The 11307-nt window shown below is 32.4% G+C and overlaps 1 pseudogene; it reads left to right on the top strand.

The window, feature by feature from the left end:
• The first annotated feature begins 8283 nt into the window (after window positions 1-8283).
• Window positions 8284-8402, top strand: LOC148803313 (5S ribosomal RNA; annotated as a pseudogene).
• The last annotated feature ends 2905 nt before the right edge of the window (window positions 8403-11307 follow it).

The following is an 11307-nucleotide window of genomic DNA, read 5'->3' as shown; positions in this document are numbered from 1 at the left end:
TTTTTTTATGTTGTTTCACAATCTTCTTAAGAGGAGATAAATTTTGTATGTATACTGTATATCCACATCACCCACCCTCTTCTCCATTTACCCTTCCCTGCATTCTCCCTTTTTGCCTCTCATTCATTCCTTTCCCCTTTTCAGCCCTTTTTCCTAGGCCATATAAGCATAATTCCTAAGGGTGCAACTTTTTCAGGTTAAGATTGGGAATTCGTCAAATTTTCAATAGGCCCAATCCGAAGGCCGAGCCCGAAACAGTATAAACTATTGACTCAGGCCAACCCGACTTGCAGCCCTATTAACTCCCCCCTCTCCCTTTTTATTAGGGAACTCACCTACTTGGAGCTTGGAAGTTACCAGTTTTATTAGGAAACTCATATGTCAATATTAGGAAAACAGATCACTTCCGAACTGTCAGCATCCAATCCATATATATATATATATTCCAAGCCATAAGATGCATGCCATTTTCAAAGCTTTTCATTAGAGGTCTTGTACGTTACAGACAGATCATAGATCTGGATGCTTTGGATTTTCTACTTACGCATCTGGTGAGGAGGCTTCCAGTGCTATCCATGCCCTTGGATGGACAGGAACTTCATGGACAAAAGGTCAGAATGAATTATGCCACACATAGGACAGTGGATTCCATAGTGGTGGTGGCTATTGTGGTGGCAGTGGTGACTTTGGTGGTTGTGGTGGTGGCGGTGGTTATGGTGGTGACGATTTTTCAGGTGGAGGAAGTGGTGATGGTTGCAGCGAGGACATTGGTGGGTGGTTATGGTGTTTGAAGCAGTGGTACGGTGGTTATGATGGTATTAGCAGCCATAGGTATAGATTGATCCTTAGTCACCAGTGACTACAATGATTCACTTAATATAGATTTTGTATGAAGTTATTAACTGGTGAAGATGAAGTGTGATAGTTATAATTATATAATCCTAGCAAGTGCACTAGTTATCACCAGTGACTACAATGATTCACTTAATATAGATTTTGTATGAAGTTATTAACTGGTGAAGATGAAGTGTGATAGCTATAATTATATAACCCTAGCAAGTGCACTAGTTATCACCAGTGACTACAATGATTCACTTAATATAAATTTTGTATGAAGTTATTAACTGGTGAAGATGAAGTGTGATAGCTATAATTATATAACCTTAGCAAATGCACTAGTTATCACCAGTGACTACAATGATTCACTTAATATAGATTTTGTATGAAGTTATTAACTGGTGAAGATGAAGTGTGATAGCTATAATTATATAACCCTAGCAAGTGCACTAGTTATCAAGTAATACAAAGATATCGTTCCCACGAGGATTTAACAAAATAAGTATTAGAACTATAGCTTCCCTCAATTATTTGGACAACTGAATTCTAACAATAGGAACTACTGAAAAAATAAAGATAGAAAAAGAAAAGAGATAAAAACAAAGGCAATCAACGACTGCCAGGACTATTGGTCCACCTAACCTTTCTAATGAATATCAATTTATTAAATTGACTAAGATAATTTATTATTTTCATAAGCTGAAGTTTTTCCTAATTTGTTTAATATTCCCTTCTAGGATATATCAAACCTACTTCTATCAAGTAACCCTTTGATTCCTCGATTAGAGTTCTCGAGATAGCAAGTGCATTAAGTTCTATGAAAAACCTATATCATCAGATGAATCATGTATATAGATTCTTATATACCATTCAATTCACACTATGAGTTATTTAGTCTATTATATGAATTTCCCTTCCAGTTCATTCACATAAACCAAATCAACTAAGAGGTGGCCAAGCTCTTAATTGCATTACGCATAATAACTCATAGACAATATGAAAATAAAAACAGTTTGGTTGAATTAAATAAAAATCAATCCATGGTCGTGGTTAGGCTTTCCATAGCTCCAGCTATAAATAAACTAGTTCATGACAAAGAAGATTAAACAAACAAAGTATAATAAAGAACTCATGATGTCGCCTTTGAAGTTGAGATCGATGAGCTTATTTTCTCCTTGTCGCTGCCTTCTTCTCCTCCTAGGTTGTTGACTGCTTCCTTAAAAGATGAAGCTCTCTTGGAGGACTTTTGATTTCTCCAGAGGTTGATTGATCCTTGGTGCTAGTCCGCCCCCCTTTATATAGCTTTAGGAGGAGGGGTTGTTTCCAACTCTTTTTTGGAGTTCCTTCTTAAAAATAGAAAGTCCTAATTCCTAAGGATTAATTTAGATTTAATCCTATCATATCTCTTATCTGGTAATCTCAATCTCCTTTATATTTCTAGAATTACATCAGAAAATTGAAACTGATAGGACTCTTTGCAGTTTCTTATTCTTGTATTTGTATTGCGATTCTGCTGCGAACTGGGCTTCTCTGCTACAAATTTGCTCAGAATTCGGGCCCGATTTTGACTTTGATGCAGTCCGAATCTATCAAAACTCAAAACAAGAAAGTTGTAGGGTTCTTCCTTATCTTTTCAATGCATCTTGAATCATCTCAATTGAGGTCCGGATGGGAGAGTTATGCCCAGATTACTAAGCGGCGCCGAAACTGTGCAAAATTACCCTATTAGCCTTGTTTTTTTTCCCGACACCTTCTTTCATGCCCTGAATTGAAATACAAGAATAATGAGTCCAATTAAGTACTAATTAAGTATAAAAGACAGAATATTTAGTGGTGGGTACTAACTTCACCCGTCTAATGTCACAATCGAGGATTGATCCATGGCAAACAAATACGCATATATTTTGCTGAAAACAACAAGTGAAACCAAAAAAAAAAGGAAAACAAAAAAGTCAATTTGAGAAAAACGATTAGATATTTAGGAATCAGGATTTTCTATTTCTGTTAGTAATAAGTTTTCAAAAAAATTGAATAGAGATATTAATGATTAATTAGTAAGTTTTCAATAGAAATTTACAGTTGATAAACAAGGACTGAGACAGGGTCTGTTTGTAGAGTATTACTGTGAGTAAGGATTGGAGTATCGGTATCGGGTATTATATTGGATAAGTTGGATATGGATATGGATATGGATACGTTTAGAAAAAGTATGGATACGAACGAAAGATATAGAAACACTTGAATATGTTAGTGAAATGCATACAAATCATATAAATACATTAATAATACTAAACCAAAAACTGAATTATCTATGAATAAGAAGATATAAAGACATGAAAAATGCATACTTCAATAGGTTATATAAAGAGAAATATTACAATAAACAATACCAGGACTCTACAGCATTCAAACGTTGTACAATAATTACCATTCTTTCAATTTTATAATTATAATTTTCAATTTTTATTATTTTTTGGGAATATTTATTAATTTAGTATTTTATTTAAATAATAAATATGTTTTCATTTTTAACATATAACATTTTTATTTTACACATAATTGTAGAATAAAATAAATAAATCATTTAAGGTAGATAAAATAAATTATATTTAATTTTCAATTTTTATTAAATCTTTTGGGAAAATTAAATCTTAAATTATTCATTTCAGTTTTTATAATTATAATTTTCTGTTTTCCATTAATTTTGTTGGGAAAATTTATCTATTTAGTATTTTTATATAATAACTATTTTTTTAAATAGTAACTATGTTTTCATTTTTAACATATAATTATGTGTAAAATAAAATATGTAAATCATCTAAGGTAGATGGAATATATTATTTTTATTAATGCTTTTTTGAAAAAATTAAATCTTAAATTATTTATTTCAGTTTTCATAATACTATTTTTTAACTTGTATTAAAGATGAAAAACAATCCAAAAGTATTCAATGTACAGCTTTGTCAAACTAGAAATGGATACACCTCCATATCGGTGTGTATCAAACCGTATCCATCGATATGGTGCGGTACGATCTGATACAAGGGCATATCGTGCCAATACACACGACTCATAGGATATATATTCAGTTGTAGCGTATCTTGTATCCATGATCATGGATACGGATACGATACACCCCATATCGGGAGTATCGTATCGATACCTTAATCCTTGACTGTGAGAGACTAATTCACATATGAGACAGGAACTATTCTTCTTTAAAGTAGGAGAGTTTAGAGGGTCCATTGAGTTGAAGCAGAAGAGTGTAAAGGTTAGTTCATGAACTTAAATTATTCTGTAATCTTCTGTTTGGCTTAACTATCAATAAGTTACTCCTTTCATGTTTGTTTCAATATTTGTTTGACGTTTTATCCTGTTCTTTTTGTTTTTTTTTTTTTTTTTTTTTTGGGTGGGGGTTGTTTGCAAACAGTTTTCTGGATTGGGTCCATAAAATCCTCTAGAATCAGAGGGGCAAGGAATGGCCATTCCCTCAAATGGGGAATTTTGTAAAAATACTTTTATAAAAGTACTTTCGTGAAAGTATTTTTATTCATAAAAATACTTTTATAAAATTCAACTAGAGATAATTTTATAAGTTGTATTTTAAAATTCAACTAAGGATAATTTTGAAAGAAAAAAGTTGAATAAATATTTATTATATAAGCACTTAAAAAATTAGAAATTTGAGCTTACAAAATAAGTCCTTATTTTTAAAATAAATACTTATTTCAGACTTATTTTCAAAATACCAATTAATGCTTAATAAATCAAATAAGCACTTATTTTAAATAAGCATCCCAAACATTGTCTTACATAATCAATATAATTTGGGATACAAAACTCAAACCAAAATCAATATATAATTCATTTGGTTTGATTCGGTACAGTTCGGTTTTATCCGAACGACCCAACTAATTGACAGCTCTGGAAAGATGCGTGGAACAGAACGACAGAAACCATGCGGAGCAAAAGCTGCTTTCAATAATTTCTTCTTTTTTTTGCTTTATTCTTGTCCACTCAATCACCTCCACCCCTCTTATGAAGAGGTCATAACTTGTATATTTGACTGGGTTAAGTTTTCTGGGCTATCAAATATATTACGGGCCCACAGGATTTGGATTTTGGGCCTGTGCTTTTCCAATGTTCCATGTTCATGTGAATATTAATTTTCATATTAAAAAAGAAAGGGAAAATTTGTTATTAGTATTCCGCGACAATTCAATACCTTAACTTTTAAAATCTACCAATCCGGTATTTTTGTTTATCAGTATGTTAATCAGTCGTTAATGACATTTGAAAAGATATAAATATCATTGGAGTATCATCTAATTCTTTTTATTAATCATTCAAAGTTCAAATATTGATAAAAAATGAATAGTCCAAAATTCTTCTTTTTCAAAGTTCAAGAAAGTTGGTGTCACTTCTCAATGTATATTTTGGTGATCCAACTTTTTTGAATGGAAGAGTCAAAGATTTGAGATTGTTCAGTTTTATCAACTTTTGGATAGTTGATAAAAGGAATTAGATAGACACTAGAAGGGCATTTGTGTTTTTTCAAATACCACTTAACAGCTGATTAACAAATTGATTAATGAGAGGTACTGGATTGACACATTTTAAAAGTTTGAGTATTAAATTATTGTATTTTAAAGTTCGGGTACCAAAATGACACTAGGCCCCAAGTACAAGATACTAATCGGGAATTTTCTCAAAACAAAATTACAGAAAAAGTTGTAATTGATAAATTAGGATCTGCTGCACATCTATTTGGATAGGATCTGAATTTGCTAGGATAAATGCATGTACAATTCGCTGCATGAACCACCCATCATTAGGGGTATAAATGGATCAAATTCGAATTAGACCAGACAATATCCGAATTTGAATCATATTTATTATTTATATAAATATATATGTGTTATTTAAATTTTTTTATTCGATTAAATCCAATTACACGACTCAAGCCATATTAGAAACCAAACCAACTGCAAATACTCCTACTGGGTCCACCATTATATGAACCCAGTATTAAAGAAGCTGCAAAGAATCAGATGAATCAAATAAGCCCAAGTGTTATTAAACTTATTTTTAATTCATTTTATATTTATCTTACGTTGGTAACTTTGTAATTTAATTCGTTAATTATACACAATGCATTAATGCCCCAATTCAATAATCAATATCTAATCCCAATCTGAATAGACTGGTATCATTAGAATCAGATCTGAATATTAGTAGGATCAAAGTGCTTAAATAAGTATTAAGTATGCTGTCCAACTCCGACACATTTACTCGATTACTCCTCAATTGACTTTTCATTCTAAGACTGATTAAGGGTTGTCGGGCCCAACTTTTTCAACAACGGATTTAGAAAACCACCGGCCTTTGTCGTTAATCTATTTCTTTTATAAAAAAAAGTTGACATCTCAGGATTTTTTCCGTTTTTCTTCTCTACCTCCATGATCCAACCAATAAATTATTCAATTATGTGAATACAGATAAGGCTGTGAGCATCACTAGCATGTGAAATCAAAATTAATTAATAATGAATTCATTTGATTTAATTTTTTTTATAGCTGTATCCCTTCTTTTTCTACTTAATTTTAATATGTAATATATGTATTTGTATAGTTCACTTTTCTTTTCATGCCGTACTCTGCCCTTGGGAGCTTATTTTATGCCTCGGTGAGAGTAATTTCGTTATCATACCTCATGAAAACATTAACCAATAAAATTTCACCTTCTATCATTGATTGGGAATATCCGATTATATAAAGAGTTCAACTAAGATGTATTCATCAATATTGGTTGGATGTTAAATAGTATCAGGTTTACAATAATATGCATTTGTTATTAGGGATGAATAGACTGCATTTCACTTCAGAAATCTGAAATTATACCCCTTTTCTAATCTATTAGTAATCATTCATAAATTACATTTTGTTTATAGATTTGACATCAACCCATAATCAGGATTTACCCCTCTGTATGATGGGGATAAGATTTTTAAAATGAATTAAATTATAAAAACCCTTTTATTATTATGGCCCTGTTCATTTTAAATTACCTGGATAAACTTTGCAATGTGACTTGGCCAGATAAAGAGAGATATGAGAGGCAGAGAGTATTATTGGTGGGAGGTAAACAATTTATCCATCATCTAGGGGAATATCAATTAGCTTAGTAATTAATATTTTCCATAAGACTCACTTATTGTGGGACTCGTTATAATAGTTTATAAATATAGAGATAATGGTCAATTACCTGATTGGCATATCCCCCACGGGATATTGGTAAACGAACAGTACTCAAATTCAATAAATGATGTCTTTTACTGCACAATGCATTGGGCTTGGGCACTCGTGGTACTCTGAATGATCCATTGTCCAGGCTGTAAATGTCACTCTTTCTTTTATCTCCCTCATAATGTAGTTAGTCTAATAGAGTTGGTTTAAAGTCTAAACTGGTGGCTATGAATATTCAAACGACCTGTTTGGTCTCTTTCAATCTAAATGACAATAGCATCTGCAATACGGAAATATACACTCTTAATTAATAGTCAAAAGGTCATCTTTCAAAAACAAACTAGGTTTGCCCAGGTTACTACCATTATACATGGGGCAGCAATTGTTGGACTCACAAGAATCAAGAATCCACTTCTTTTCTTCCCGTTGGGCAGGGCCGGCTGGCTGGTACGGTCTGATTTAGATGGTTCAATCATTATTATTTAAGCCTTATTCCAACTATAATGGATAGTTACATGAATTTTTATTGTCAGTATTTACGGTTTGGTTTAGTTGGAATCGGAATCAGAATATTCATCTGTTTGATTTAGATAGGAATGGGAATTAGAATCAGCACTAATGGGATGTCATTCTCAAGGAAGGGGCGGGAAATGGCCATTCCCCTCAAATAGGGGAATGCCATTCTAATAGAAATAGGAGTGAGATTCTGATTTTGTTCAATCAAACGGTTGGAATCGGAATAATCCATTCTGATTCCGATTCCATACCCCTATTCCTGTGAACCAAATGGGGCCAGCCAAGACAATAGAACCATATCCTCATTTAAATCATCAACCAAGACAAAATCAAGTAAAATACTTCGGTGATGTTTGGTTGTATTGTGCTTTTTTTTCAAAAGAAAAAACAAATACAACATTACAATTTTTGTGATTTTTGAAAAAACAATAATGCATAGTGTTGTTTGGTTTTATTGCCATTTTTTGTGATGGTTCCACATAAGAGATACATCAACCACATTACCTGAAAACGTTTTGAGAAAGGTGGACAGATTCCCTACTCACTTTCTCTCCCTGCATCCTACTCAAAATACATTGCAGCCGCACATCTTACAATACAAAACGGCGCTGCGTGACTACAATTAAGGCAGATAGAGGTGTGGGCAAGAAATCTTGTTTGTTGAGAAAGAAAATAAAAGAAACTTGGGTGCGACCATACCAGCACTAACGCACTAGATTCCATCGGAACTCCAAAGTTAAGTGTGCTTGGATGAGAGTAGTACTAGGATGGGTGACCTCCTGGGAAGTCCTTGTGTTGCACCCGAACTTTAGTTTAACTTAGACATCAGTTTCAAGCATACATACCGAGAAGCTAATCAAGCGGCTAATTGGTTTGCCCGAAGGGCTCTAAGGTGTCAAATTAGTAATAGAGATTTTAGGTTTTGTGATCTTAGTTTTATTTGTTATGCGGCTAATTGGTTTTATTTTTTTTCTTCCATAAAAAAATAAATAAAAGAAACTGGTTTTTTCCTAGATGGTCGATTTTTTTAAAAACAACATGCACTTTTTAAGAAAACCGATGGCCAAACAGCATACACTGATTCACTTTTTTTTTCTGCTTCGAGTAGGGGTGGCAACGAGCTGCTCGAGCTCGAGTTAGAGCCTACTAGAGCTCGACTCGTGAGCTGGCTCGAATATATATATATATATATATATATATATATAATTATAGAAAATAATATATATAATACAAATATTATAATTATTAATTATTATAATTCTTAATTTTTAAATATCAACTAAATAATATTTTTATATATAATTTTTTATTTTTATAAAATATTTTTTCTCAAAATTGAGTTCGAGCTCAAACCTGATACTATTTGGCTCGGCTCAAATCCACCCCTAGTTTCGAGAATATCTGGATGTGGCTCCGATGTGATGTTGTATTATAAAAAACGTAATAAAACCAAACGCCACCATTATCAATATATTTCTTTCAAAGGCATTTTGTTTGTATTTAACATGAATATGATCAGACAAAAAAAAAGTATCAGATTAGTATTATAAGTGGATCAAAAATACATTATGACACATGCATTGCACATGGGATGAATAGACATAATGGAAACGAACCAAATCCAACTATAAACCTGACAATTATGATTAGGAATTAGGATACCCTCAGCCCATGAGAAATGATAGAGGAAATGTAGACTAATCCTGGTGGATTTAGTGGAGTCCGGATCTCCTGCCCACAACTTTCTACGCACGTCACTACCCACTTCATAAATTTTGAATACATGTCCACTTAGCGGTGAGCAAAAAAATCTGAAAAACTGAATAGAAAATCAATTGGTTCGGTTTCGGTTCGGTGTTTTTAAAAAATCAAAGGTATTGGTTCTATTTCGGTTAACCAATTTAAAAAATCGATGGTTAACCAACCCGACCGGTATACATGTTTTTCTATATATTTTTTATATATTTTCTATATATTTATGTATATTATATATTTTTTATATATTATAAATTAATAAATACATATTATATAAATATATATTTATAATATATTATATATTATTTATTATTTAAAATATAATATTTTATATATATTTATAATTTGTATTATATTTTTATAATAAATATTATAAAATAAAAAAAAAAAACTGAAAAACCGACAAACTAAACCGTTAATTAACCGACTGGTTTCAATTCAGTTCCAGTTACCAATTTTTCAAACACCGGTACTACCGGTTCAATTCACATAAAAGGCCCACAGTTTGGGTACCCCTATGTCCACTAGCATGTGCCTCTTCTTCACATGTGCAGAATTCAATGGATGTAATGAGACAGAGGTTAAGTCCATCCCATCATAACTCATCAATTAACCCAATTATTTTTTAACTTAAATATAATTAATCTTTCCCCTTCTCAAGAACCCTAATAGTCTTGTTCTCTCCATTCCATTCGAGCAAAGAGTTTTATTATATGGGTTGAAGAATCCAAAAATCTGAAACTCACATACCATTTGACCTAATCTATAAAGGACAAGTATGGAGAGAACGGAACACTAATGAAGTATGAAGAGAATAGAATGTCGGTGAGTACATCGCCAGTTGTCAATTGCCAGATGCTGGTGAAGTTTCCTGGAACAGTACACCGTGGAAAATGGAACGGAGAAAAAAGAGACTATTAGGGTTCTTGGGAAGGAGAAAGATTAATTATTTTTAGGTTAAAAATATAATTGGGTTAATGGGGAATTCTGACGGGATAAACTTAACGCTGTCCCATTACATCCCATTGAATTCTGCACATGTGAAGAAAAGGGACATGCTAGTGGACATGTGTCCAAAATTTGTAGTGGATAGGAAGTTGTAGGCAGAACTCGATTTGGTGGTATTTGGTAGTCTTAAACTAACCTTTCAACTTTGAAAATTTTGTCTCTGATGAGTGGTGGTTGTTCAATTAAACATTTGAACATACTTTTAATTTTTGAAAAATCCTCTCAAACTGTTGACTTACTCCATAGTAAATCCAACACTAATTTGAAAATTCAATTCAACATATGTGTAATTAATTATCAACAACTTATGTGTGATTTGAATTTAGTTTTTGTAACTTGCACAAAACCTAAGTCAATAGTATAAACATTCAATCCAGCCATATAAATCCAGTTTAAACCGTCCCAAATCCGAACCGAGTCAATCTGGTCTAATAACCAACCCGAGTCACATAATAATAAATTAGAGCAAAATATAAAAAATAGGATTTGACTATGATGTAAGAAAGACATGATACTAGAACTTATAATTAATAGGTAGGAATCATAAAAATAGGAAATCAATCAAGTGGGGCTTTACCTAAAGGGGTTGGGATTGGTCAAAGCCTTTCCAGCATCATAAATAATAATAGATATTGATAAATAGGGGGAGACTATTATCTTGACTAATATTAAGGCACATCCTCTCTTCTTCTTCTTCTTGAGGATATGTATTACAGTTGTTTTCCCAATGAATTAGGATATGCTCCTTACACAAGGCGGTTCACTACAATCTCACAAGCATATTCCATCGTGTATTGGGAACAACTCTTGTAGATACAGTCTCTTTCCTCTCCTCAAACCTTTGGGACCAAAATGTTATTACCACACCCATGGTCTAACAACTGGTCTAAAACTCTGAAAACCAATTTTTAAATGGCCCCGATCCAACTCAAAATCTAGATTTGTG

Source organism: Nelumbo nucifera, chromosome 1, assembly GCF_055504915.1.
Source record: "Nelumbo nucifera cultivar China Antique chromosome 1, China Antique-T2T, whole genome shotgun sequence".
Taxonomy (NCBI): Eukaryota; Viridiplantae; Streptophyta; class Magnoliopsida; order Proteales; family Nelumbonaceae; genus Nelumbo; species Nelumbo nucifera.
Note: the sequence above shows the minus strand (reverse complement) of the source record. Positions and strands in the feature narration are given on the sequence as shown.